The sequence below is a fragment of the Dama dama genome, chromosome 20, assembly GCF_033118175.1.
Source record: "Dama dama isolate Ldn47 chromosome 20, ASM3311817v1, whole genome shotgun sequence".
NCBI classification, from domain to species: domain Eukaryota; kingdom Metazoa; phylum Chordata; class Mammalia; order Artiodactyla; family Cervidae; genus Dama; species Dama dama.
In genome coordinates this window covers 55,158,452-55,170,540 of record NC_083700.1, presented here as the reverse complement: position 1 = coordinate 55,170,540, position 12,089 = coordinate 55,158,452, and the positions used below count along the sequence as shown (strand labels likewise).

At 38.1% G+C, this 12,089-nt stretch overlaps 1 long non-coding RNA gene across 2 annotated transcripts in view; it reads right to left on the bottom strand.

Annotated features, from left to right (window-relative positions):
- Positions 1 to 12,089, bottom strand: part of LOC133040245 (uncharacterized) — a 118,885-nt gene that overhangs the window by 27,757 nt on the left and 79,039 nt on the right. Inside the window, exons 3-4 of one of the 2 annotated variants that reach the window (XR_009688929.1) lie at positions 8,837 to 8,917; positions 4,626 to 4,794 (exon numbers count right to left, since the gene is read on the bottom strand). This is a non-coding gene — a long non-coding RNA (uncharacterized LOC133040245). Of the gene's footprint in view, positions 1 to 4,625; positions 4,795 to 8,836; positions 8,918 to 12,089 lie in introns of those variants that run through there. The other variant, XR_009688928.1, reaches the window with a different exon arrangement.

The window sequence follows — 12,089 nt, the reverse complement described above, 5'->3', positions numbered from 1 at the left end:
ATGCTGGAATGGATGAAGCACAAACTGGAATCAAGATTGCTGGGAGAAATATCAATAACCTCAGATATGCAGATGACACCACCCTTATGGCAGAAAGCAAAGAACTAAAGAGCCTCTTGATGAAAGTGAAAGAGGAGAGTGAAAAAGTCAGCTTAAAACTCAACATTCAGAAAACTAAGATCATGGCATCCAGTCCCATCACTTCATGGCAAATAGGTGGGGAAACAATGAATGACTTTATTTTTGGGGACTCCAAAATCACTGCAGATGGTAATTACAGCTATGAAATTAAAAGACGCTTGTTCCTTGGACAAAAAGTTGCGACCTACCTAGACAGCATATTAAAAAGCAGAGACATTACTTTGCCAATGAAGATCTTACTTTGCCAATGAAGATCTGTCTATTCAAAGATATGGTTTTTCCAGTAGTGATGTATGGATGTGAGAGTTGAGCTATGAAGAAAGCTGAGCACCAAAGAATTGATGCTTTTGAACTGTGACATTGGAGAAGATTCTTTAGAGTCCCTTGGACAGCAAGGAGTTCCAACAAGGCCATCCTAAAGATAATCAGTCCTGAATATTCATTGGCAGGACTGATGCTGAAGCTGAAACTCCAATACTTTGGCCACCTGATGTGAAGAACTGACTCATTTGAAAAGACCCTGATGCTGGGAAAGATTGAAAGCGGGAGGAGAAGGTGACGGCAGAGGATGAGATGGTTGGATGGCATCACTAACTCAATGGACATGAGTTTGAGTAAGCTCTGGGAGTTGGTGATGAGCAGGGAAGCCTGACTGCTGCAGTCCATGGGGTCACAAAGAGTTGGACACGACTGAGTGACTGAACTGAACTGAAGGCTTCTCATGTGGCTCAGTGGTAAAGAATCTGCCTGCAATGTAGGAGACATGGGAGATGGTGTCTGGGTCAGGAAGATTCCCCTGGAGAAGGAAATGGCAACCCACTCCAACATTCTTGCCTAGGAAATGCCATGGACAGAGGAGCTTGGTGGGCTATAGTAGATGGGGTCTCAAAAAAGTAGGACACAACAGAGCGGCTAAACAACAACAAAAACTTTTAGTACCCCAAACGGCACCTAGTATGTTGTGGGCACTCAAGAAATACATGTTTAATTAAAAGTGAATATACATTTAGGTGACACTGACACAGGGCTAGGTGACTTGCTTAGTCATTGTTGTTTAGTTACTAAATCGTGTCCCACTCTTTGCAACCCCATGGACTGTAGCCTGCTAGGCTTCTCTGTCCTTGGGATTTCCCAGACAAGAATACTGGAGTGGGTTGTTATTTTCTTTTCCAGGGAATTTTCCTGTCCCAGGGATTGAAACCACATCTCTGCCACTGGGAGTTGGATTCTTTACCACTGAGCCACCAGAGAAGCCTGACTTGCCCAGTCAGAGCTGACAAATAGGTACCAAGGGCTAGATGTTCTAACTCCAAGTTTAATAATACATTTTCTCTGTATTGCAATATTTAAAGTGTTAAATATTTCCATCTATAAACACACCACCTTCTTTTTTGCACATTTACAATTATATGGATACTAGCCAAGTGAAATTACCAAGTCTCCTTGCCTAATTGGTCTGGACTTCAGAAACTTTCAAGAGATATACACACCTCACATATACTGAGAAAACTGAATTGAATACTATAGCATTTTTTTTTTTTAAACAACTGTGCTTCTTTCACTAAAAGGCAAGAAGTTGTTCAAAGACTAGAGGAAATCTTTTTATTTTTGGAAGGTTTATTTGTTTGATTCCTCAAAGTAAAAGTGCTCCAAATTCCCACACAAGCATAAACAGAGTTAAGCTATATGGTTCTGTCTTGAGTGTGCAAATATCACAGCCCAGTCTTATGTCAGCTTGAAAGATAATGTCATGCAGAAAATTAAGACCATCTGATGAAATCATGTTATGAAATGTGGCTTGAGAGAGCAGCTTTTTGTGTGCTATGATTTGATATATTTTCACACCCAAACTCAAATGAACAGGCAAGGAGCCTCAATTAGTGCAAAATTTGAAAATTTCAGACAAATTTACAAGGTGTTTACTGAAGAGAAAGGAGAAGGGGACATCTTAAATACTGTCTTCTTGTAACAGCCTTGATTTTATGTTATGTGCCTAAGGAATCGAATGCCTCAGCTTTTCATTTAGAGTTTTGAATTTAATCTGATGGCAGTTTGGATATAATAATGATGCATTTATTGTTAATTTCCTTACAGCCTTACTATCGAACAATGTAGACCATTATCACCCCAAATGCCTTCTGTGTTTGTAGGGATTTCCATATTCCGTAATGCACAGAAGCGGACTCCAAAGCAAGGCTTGAGATGAATATATGTGAAGCAAGAATATATTTCCTTAGTAACTAGTTGGTCTTTTTTCCCCCTCTCTGCAGACCTGTTTTCTAGAAGATGAGAAGGAGACTTGACAGGACTTTATTGGTTAATAAATTAACTTGGTAGATTTACAATCATTACTTGGAATGCCAGGAACTCTTTTTAGGAACTTATTTTCAAGAAAGAAAAAACATGTTTAACTCAGAATATGAAATTGGCACTGCAATCTGCCTGGAAGAAGGTGGCTTAGTTTGTTTTTCACCTATGGTCCAGATCCCATCTGCCATTGACACAGCTATTTTTGGCCAAAGGGAGTATTTAAACAGATATTCAGAATTACATTTTCTTTCCAGTATAAATGAATAAACAATAAACCATCGTGAGCGATGTGATTTTTGAGATATAGTTAGTCTTTGTAGTTGTATTTGTAGCACAAATTTGTTGGCCTCTTTAAGAGACTGTAGTGAAGTGGAGAAGGTCAAGTGACTTGCGCAATGCAAGTCTAGAATATCCTTTACTTTCTGCTAACCTGCAAGTCTAATCTAGGAGGAAAGAAAGATAGCTTAATATCTGTGTGACCTTCTTATCCCAACTCCTGTCCAAAGATGTAAATAAGCCAACTTTTGGAGATAAATGGCCACTTCCTGAGAAGACCTCTGGGCTCATGGGAAAGACATTTTCCCAAGTTTAGAAGTGAAAGAGGGTCTATACTGACAAGTGGTGTTAAGAAATTCATATCCACTTCTGTTGGATCAAAACTTCCTCTCTGTTTATCTTGTTTCATCCATGTCCCCAAAAGAGCTACTGAGAGGTCTCTAGTCGTCTCAGAAGGATGGATACAGAAGGACAGATATTTAAATTCAGGGCTCTACACTCTGTGAGAAAACATAGACTACTAATGAAGGGACTACCCATTTGGCCAATGCAAACTTGAGCCCCATATTTTGCTGTGATCCATGCAAGCAAATAAAATAAAAAATTTTTTTTCAAGTAAGATGGAGCTAATTATAGGAGGCAGAGAGTAAGTAAAACAGCTCCTTGTTCAGAAGCATCCACATATTTTCCTGAGATGAAGAGCAAATATTTTGTTTAAATAGCAAGCAATTTTCTATAAAAGTGCTACTGCTTGGAAATGCTCTTTATGATTTATTGCTGCCTTTTAACCTGAAAAAATATTAATAACTGAGGAGCCTTTGTTGGTATCTTTATTATGCTTAAGCCCAAATAGCCATAATATTATAACTGGTGTGGCCACATTCAATATTTTTCTTTCATGAATGCAGCATGGGCTTATTAACAGAGACCAGAAAATAAAAATAGAGGCGACCTTCCAGGCATTAGTTAGCTTTACATAGAGATGCCGCAACAGCACTATGACAGCTAACTTTCACAAGGCCTGGGGTGAGGCCTTGCAGAGAATCCCTCTGCATTTCCCCCTTTTCTCCCAGATAGAGCACTTTCTGCATATGGATTCATGTCATCATTCAGCTGTTTCTTCTGGTAAAGCCAGAATCCAGAACAGAATCTCCGTGAAAAGGAAACCTATAAATTAGATCTCTTTGTGAGCAATTTGCTGTTAGTTCTATTCTCCTTGCCTATTAAGATTCTTTATTTACTTCACCAAGAGATTTCTGCTGACAAGTCCATCCATTTACCACTAGCCTAGATAAAATGATAATAAACAAAATGTCAAAAATGTATTCATGGGACCTTCTCCATTCCTACCCCTCCCCTTCTTCTTTTTCATCAAGCTGGTTAAAAAAACCCACTGGAGCTAAAAATGTTTAAAATGGACATGCTGGCAAAGGCTTTGGATTAGATAATTAATTATATTTTATGACAATGTTTATGTATGCTATATTTGTAATGATATATATTATATAATACATGTACACACACATATAAACATTACACCCAAACTGGGACAGTCAGAAAGAGGACAAATATCTCTCCATTCCCACTGCTTATGTTACTGATCTGATTTGGCTAATAATCATGTCCCCAGGATGGGGAGGTTGAATGGAGGCATATTGGGGGAAAGGAAATTTTCTGTTTTATGCTTATGGATGATTCCCAAGAGGAATCTTTTGTTTCAGAGTATCTTTTTTAGTCCTTTGGGTGAAAGGCAAATGCTGAGCAGTTCTATCTTGCATATAACTCCAATGGAGACACCTATAATACAAAACAGAGATCCCCCGAGGGCACCGTTATACATTTATTATAAAGCAAAGATTAAAACAATTTTATGGAAATTAAAGATAATACGGAACATTTGTCTCTCTCTCAGTCAAGGAGTAACATGAAGCAGTTCAGCAAACAGCTCCAGGCAGTTCCACGCGAGATGATGGAACGGCTGGGACCACGGGGACGCGCAGGGCGGTTGCAGACTGCGCGGTGCGGGTTTAGTACCAGGGCATCTCGCTGGTGCTTGGCAACTGTGCTCTGGTGAAAAATGACACGCCGGCAAAATCAGAACAATGGGCCAGTCCAAGGGTTCTTAGGTGGTTTGCCCTCCTGAAATCTATCTCAGCAGGACAAGAGGCAAACAGCAGGGTGGGAACCAGGAGGGGTGCTCAGGAGAGCTTTTTACATTTGTTCGGGGGAATGTATGTGTGTGTGGTTTGTTGGTTAGATTTCTATTTGATTCACACGGTCCCTACAAAAAAGAGTGTACAAAACTCTCACACGGTCTCTGCAAAAAATCCAAGCTGGTAGCATTTCTATTTTATATATAATAGAATCCTGTTACCAAAATAAGTGGTTGTCAGAGGAGAGTAAAACATCTGTGTTATGAGAGAGATGTACTCTACTTCATTTGCACACGAGGGTCTGATTTGACCTCTAGCACACTGAATTTATGGCAAAAGGAGGGCTTTTAAATTGAGTTTGTTTTATTTTGATCCTCTGTCTGGATATTTCTTTCATACCTCCCAGGCAGTAGCTCTCATGGGTAAGCTTATATTTTTGTTAATAAAAAAGTGCAATTGGTGCTAATCTAGACTTCCATCATGGTCGTTCAAGCTTTCCAATGTTAATAACCACTCCCATAGAAAGGATCATCAAACCGACTTCAGACTACGTGGTTTTGTGGTCAACGCAGTGAGCCACATTCAGAAGCGTCGGCTTTGCTTTCCTTAGTCCACTGCTGGATAGCTATGTGACATTTATAAGTTAATTGTTTTCTTCCAGCCTCGATTTCTTCAGCTGGAAAAGGCTACTCTTTATTTACTTATTTAACATGAGTCTCGGGATGGCAATGATTTATGGAGTGAACTAGTTAAGATATTGGGCTCTTGATCTGACTGACCTGAGCAGAAATCTCTCATTACTCACAAGCTCTATGACTTGGGATCAGTTACCAACTATAACTCACGTCTATATATGTTAGTTATTGGGATGATTAACTGAGATAATATATGGAAAGTATGTTGAGACTGTCATATGGCACTCTATAAATGTACAGATTTTATAAATAACAATAATAGATAAATGTACTTAGGCCTCCACACAAATAATTAACTAAAGAAGAAGCTTTATCATATAATTATCATTCATAAATAATAACAGCAACATTTATATACAGATTTTTATGAGCTCTACGCAGCAATGAATTTTCATGCCAGATCTCAAGCACCATACTTCACCTTCCATTTTAAACTCTATGACTTTTTCATATAGTGGCATAATACAGTACAGACTCTTGAAACACCTCCAGTTTTCATTCCCTCCTCCCCCACCGCCTCCTGCTTTGTGCTCTCTAATGAAAAGAAAAGGTTAAGGGCAATCTGTTTGAGGCTAAAGCTTACTACACAGAGCAGGCCAGCTGATGGTGCAGGGCTCAGAGAGTGATGTGAACAGGAAGGGAGACATGGAGAACTTATGAAACACACGGAAGGTGTCTGCACTTTCGTATTAAAAATACACTGGGGGAAAAAAAACTCAGCACCAAAAATAGCAGAAAAAATATTTTCAAGCACTTGCTTTTGGTTTGCCTTCTTTCGCCCTTCCAATAGGAACTATTTTTCCACAAATGGATGGATGTGTTTAGTACAATAAACACAAAAGCCCTCTTGTTAGAATTCATTAAAAAAATAAATGTAAAAGAGACCTCCTTTATAAACACAAAAAGACATGGAAACCAGGGGGTTCCTGGGTAATAACACACATCAAGGGGCATTAAAGGGACAAGGCCTTCATTTTTACCTAATAACATCCACCCTGGAGTGTCATTGCTTAATTATGGTGTTTCGAATGTTTGGCCATAAAGGAACCAGAATTTATTTTCAAACACATATTGATGTACAGCCAAACAATATAGTCATTCCTCATCTATTAATGAGGTTAAGACCCATGCCTTTAAAGGGATCACAAATAAATTCTTGGGTATATTTTGCCTTTTAAATATTTTAAATATATGAATTCATCAGGATTTGGGGATTAGGTAACTGCTGTCTACACAAAAAATCTGCAAAATTTTTCATTACTTTTTTATTAGTTGGCAGCAAATACTCTAACTGTGAACTTTTATGAAGCTATAAACATAAAGGACCTTCTGATACTGGTATGATGATAATTCTAAATTTCCTCTTTGCAGCTGTGGTTGATCCCCTCTATTTGGTACAATCTATTTTTTTGTGACTTAACAGAAGAAAGTTGGCTCACTACTGTATTGCCTTCAAGCACTTTCTTGGGAAGTTCTTGAATTAAATCCACATGGAAACCCAATTCCCCTCTCCACCTTTCCCTTAAGGTGGTTATAAAATGTCAGTAGAAAGCAAAGCTGTTTATTTTACTTAGAGTTGGATTCTGTTAGTAAATGAGTTTCTGGTGGGGCTTATGTGCAAACCACATCTTTCAATCAGATTCTTTACATTACTAAATGTGTATTAAATTGTGCCATAAATATTAATTTAAAATTCAGAAGTTCAGATTTCATCTAAATCCAAGCGAATAAGCAGAGAGACAAACTGTTTAACAAGTTCTAGATTCACATTTTAGCTCCACCAGCAAAACATTGCTTGACTTTTGGATGTCATAGGCCAGAAAGACAGTTGTGCTGTCTTCCCAATGAGCAGACTGCCCACCTAGCAGAGATCTGTGGGCTGACCTTCATGACAACTTAGAGATCTCTGTAAAGAGAGTGTGGCAATCCTGGCAGGACAGATGGCTCTCCTCCTGGAATCTAGGACATGGTATATGCTAAGGCAGGCTCTGGCTGCTGAGCCATATCTAATGCTTCAGGGGTTGGGACAGTTTTCAAATATGATGGAACAAGAGGGTAACCTAGGAGGTGCCAGGCATATTGGGAAGTAGATGAGTCTGAGATGATAGGATATGGTTGCTGGGTGTTAGGGGCTATCTCTTACAAATCCAAGCTATGTTTCCAGGGCCTAAGAGCCAAGAGACTCTCACTGGACACTCAGCCCCTGGATCTAGCTCTCTCCAGCTCTCCTCCTTGAAGAATACTGCACAAAGCACAGCAGACAGCATGCTGCTGCTAATAGTGCTCAAGAAGGTAAAACTTGAAGACAAAGATGTCTGTTGTGGTTTCCTTTTCATGTGACTTGGTTTAATTCTGGGGGGTATCTTTCCTTTTACTAAATTTAAGGTAGCTTAAAGAGAAGGGCAGTGACATTAGCAGAAATTGCAGAATAAATGGATGGTAGAAACTACCTACTCTGTCTGTGTCTTTGTTGTTTTGTTTCCATTTTCCTATAATTGAACCTGCTTTTTTCTGTATAAAACTGTAAAAGTCCACTATTTGTTTCAGGAACTGAAGAATCAATGGACACATTCTTTCATCAAAGAGAGCTAGAGTACCTACCCTTTGATACCTAGATTTCTGTTTCCTGCTTAACTGAATTCTTGAGGCTAGAATATGGAATTCTATGGTTTTCCATCTTTTCTTTGGGGAAAACCATTTAATTTGTTACGAAGTCTCATGATCCTCCATGTATGTGTTTTAAAATGTGTATTATTAAGCACATCCACTTCTTTAGACCTTTGAAAATACATTGAAATAAAATAAATGCATCTCTATGAAATATAATGCTATTTGAGATAATCCTTGGCTTTTGCTTCACTCACCTCTGCCATTCACTCTGCTCTTTCCCAGGAGCCTGGAGCCCACATACTGGCAACCACTTAACACCCTGAATGGAGGTGACTTCTGCAAGACATTTGCTATGGTCTTAAGTGCAACAATATTAACTGAGTTGATCTTTTGGAATCTTCTGGGATCTACCTGCTAGTATCATCATATTTCTTTGGTGCTTAAAAACAGAGCCTGCTTGGATTAGAAGATAAACCCCAGAGGACAAAAAACATGAAATGGATAAGCGTGCCTCAACCACGTGGATAAGCCCACCATCTTTGTATCATTAACTCGAAGGTTTGTGGTATTTTTCATATTAATGGTATGTCTCCACTTAAGAAAAAAATGGAGGACAAGGAAAAATAGGTTACACATGCTGGTAGAACTTACCTTATTTTTCCTTCTCTGCAGTGTTCCAGGGCTTACATTTGAATGATTTTGAATGATGTATTTGACTCAAATAGGAAGAATCTATAAATGTTGTGGAAAAGGAATAAAAAGTAGTTAAGAGAATGGCTTTAGAGTCATATTTGGCCTTAAATAAATATTTCAATACTTACCAGCTATATGTGGACAAGTAACTCAAACTTTCTCCAAATCTCAGTTTTATCATCCCTAAAGGAGCAATAGTACTTATACCTAGAAGTTAGTGATTATTAAATATAAAAGTATGTAAAGAGCATAATTGGTGGTGTATAGTAGCACTCAAAATATGTAGTAGTAGTTTATGTACTTTGTGACAGGCTAGAAAAAAGCTTTCAGGGAACAGTATTCAGAGTTTAAGCCCTTTTGGGTATTTCTCCTTAAAATCAGTTGGGTCCAACTTCACTGTGTAGGGTTTTCAGTACAGGTCAGAGCTAAGTGTTTGCATGTGCCACTGAGGACATGGGGACAAATAGGAACAGTTCAGGGCTATCATTGATGTGACAAATGTGCCTATAACTGAGGGAGCTTTGGAGGAAAAAGAAAAAAAAAAGTGAAAGTGCAAGAAAAAGAATATTGGCAAACAACTGAAGGCCATTTAGGGAGTTGGGTGAACACTTCAAATCTCTGCAGGAGACCATTAAGTTGAGAAGACCCATTCACCAGAGAATTTGCAACAGTATTAATATAAGCAATGGCCATACTGTTGTGTGGGCCAGTAAGTTCATTCGGCCCACATCCATGTGATGTAACGGAAAAACTCAAACGAACTTTTGGCCAACCCAATATCTGAACTATCGTCAAGAGCTGGGGCAGGCACGTATGCCTTCATGTATGGGCCTAGGTTTTTACGCTGCTTTGGTATTGTTTAGTCGCTAAGTCATGTCCGACTCTTTTCAACCCCGAAGACTATAACCTGCCAGGATCTGCTTTTCATGGGATTTCCCAGGCAAATATACTGCAGTGTGTTGCCATTCGATAACATCATTAATGGTAGTAACAATAATAATTAATATTAGTTGGGTTCTTGCCCTGTAACAGGCTTGCAGACATATTCATTCATACATCTGAGTACATTTCACAGAACAGCCTTTCATATCTGTAAACATGATTCAATGTAGCAATAGCTAAACAAGTCAAAATCATTACCAATGATCCTAGTCAAGATAAATTAATATTAATCAAACAGCTTTAAATTATTTCTAGACTCTGCTAGTCTAAATCAGAATTAAATCTAAAGTTTGGACTCATGTATTAATTTAAGGGGGGAGGAAAAGATCTTTTTCAAACAATCCTTAACACTGAGGACCACCATTGCAAGTTGACAGACTGTAGGATGTTTGCCCAAACTTCTGTGAGCTGTGAAAACCAATAGCATTCAATGCTGGTTATCCATCGAGGTAAATTCAACTTTATTTTGGATTTAAAAAATTCTGTCTTTTCGAAATCCTGAGGGTAGGATGGTTTGGTGCACATGGCATCCCAGGGTCATATTTCAAGAATCTGGTTGAAGTCTAAAAGCATTAAAAAATAAAAAACATTGCCAAAGCTAAAGGCAGGTGGAAGTTAGAGGCTGCAATGCAGAGTCACCATATGGAAAACTGAATAGGAGAACAGAAACATCACCTATTAATCAACTTCTTAGCTGATCAGCTCCATCCTCACCATCACCACTATTCTATTTAGGATTATTGTTTGTCTTTGATTTGACAACAGTCCCATGCAGAAATGACTCAAGCTTTTTTGACTTATTAAACCCTGATAACAGCAAGCTTTCTTCCAGCTCCTCTCTAGTGTTTTCTCCTGTAATGACCTCTTCTCTCATATTCTGATGCTTTGTTTGCTTTTTGCCTTTCTCTGTTAGGTCTCACACATCCTTTCTTTATATACATGTGCCATCTGCTTCTCAAACTCCACTGTATTTCCTTCCTCCAAAAATTTTGAAGAGTATTATTTTCCCATTACAGCAGAACACCAGGACACTGAGAATGGTTTAATATTCCAAGATTCCATAAACAGCCTGAGTGATTGCTCAGTTTTAAATGACCTTCACACATCATTTCAGCAAATGGAGATGCATTAAATGGTTCCAACAGGTGCATGATTATAAAAAGAATGTCAGATTTTTGTGGAAATTAATACTGGAATATAGGTTCTACCATTACTGCTTAGCCACAAATGGTTCAAGTAGTATAATAATATAACAGGCTCAGGGAGCCAATTAATCCATTAGAGGAGAATTCCATTTATTAAAAAAAAATAAAGTGACTTTAGCTTTAAGGAAGAACTGCAGACAACAATTCTAAATGGAATTCTTCTTAACAAATTACATACTGTTTTGTGGACAATTTAAAATCCAGCTATGAAAGGCAGGGAAGGGAATCAAGAAAATAAAATTGCTATTTTTAATAAAATGTGCTTTTGGGTGGTATACGACACTAATTATTTTGCATTTAATTGGCAGTCACAATTGGACAAAAAGTGGAAGAATGTAAGTACAAAACATGTTCTTGGCTTCATTTCTTCATCCCTACATATTTCTGGGTTTTATTTATGGCTAAATTGAAGCTGAATGTCAAATCTGGGCCCCTCAGAACAAAATCTTAATAATTAAGTGGCAAAACTGAACATGATCGCTTCTGACACACCTACACTGGTAATTATTGCTTTGAGGCCATTTACTAATGAAATTAATGTATTCATTGCCCTAACAAATTAGCATAACTCATACATAATGCCCCACATTTCAAGACCTTACTGGAAAAACAACACTTAATACTGCAGAATGAAATAGCAAGGGCATTGCATAGAGACAGTATTCACCAAATTACTACATGTTAAAAACTACAATAGCTAAGTGTTTGTTACCAAGCAAAATGTAAACACAATGTGGGTATTAGAGCCATTAATAGTGTAGTCAAGAGTGTACAATTGATGATTATCTTTGCACTTCAAATAAGCAGATATTACAATAGCAGTAACCATGGAATCTAATTAACTGGCTACTTTTAGAGCTACAAACTATGAAAGGAATGCTCGTCAGACAGCCTCTCCTTCCCCATCACATTGATAAAGAATATTGTTCAGCTGTTGCCGCTTCTCTACATTTCTTACTAAATAAACTTGATGGCATTCTTATTAAATCCTGACCTTCCCTTCCCCCAAGCAGCAAGAGGGTTAAAAAACAGAAGGTAAACAGTTTCAGTATCTATATGTTATT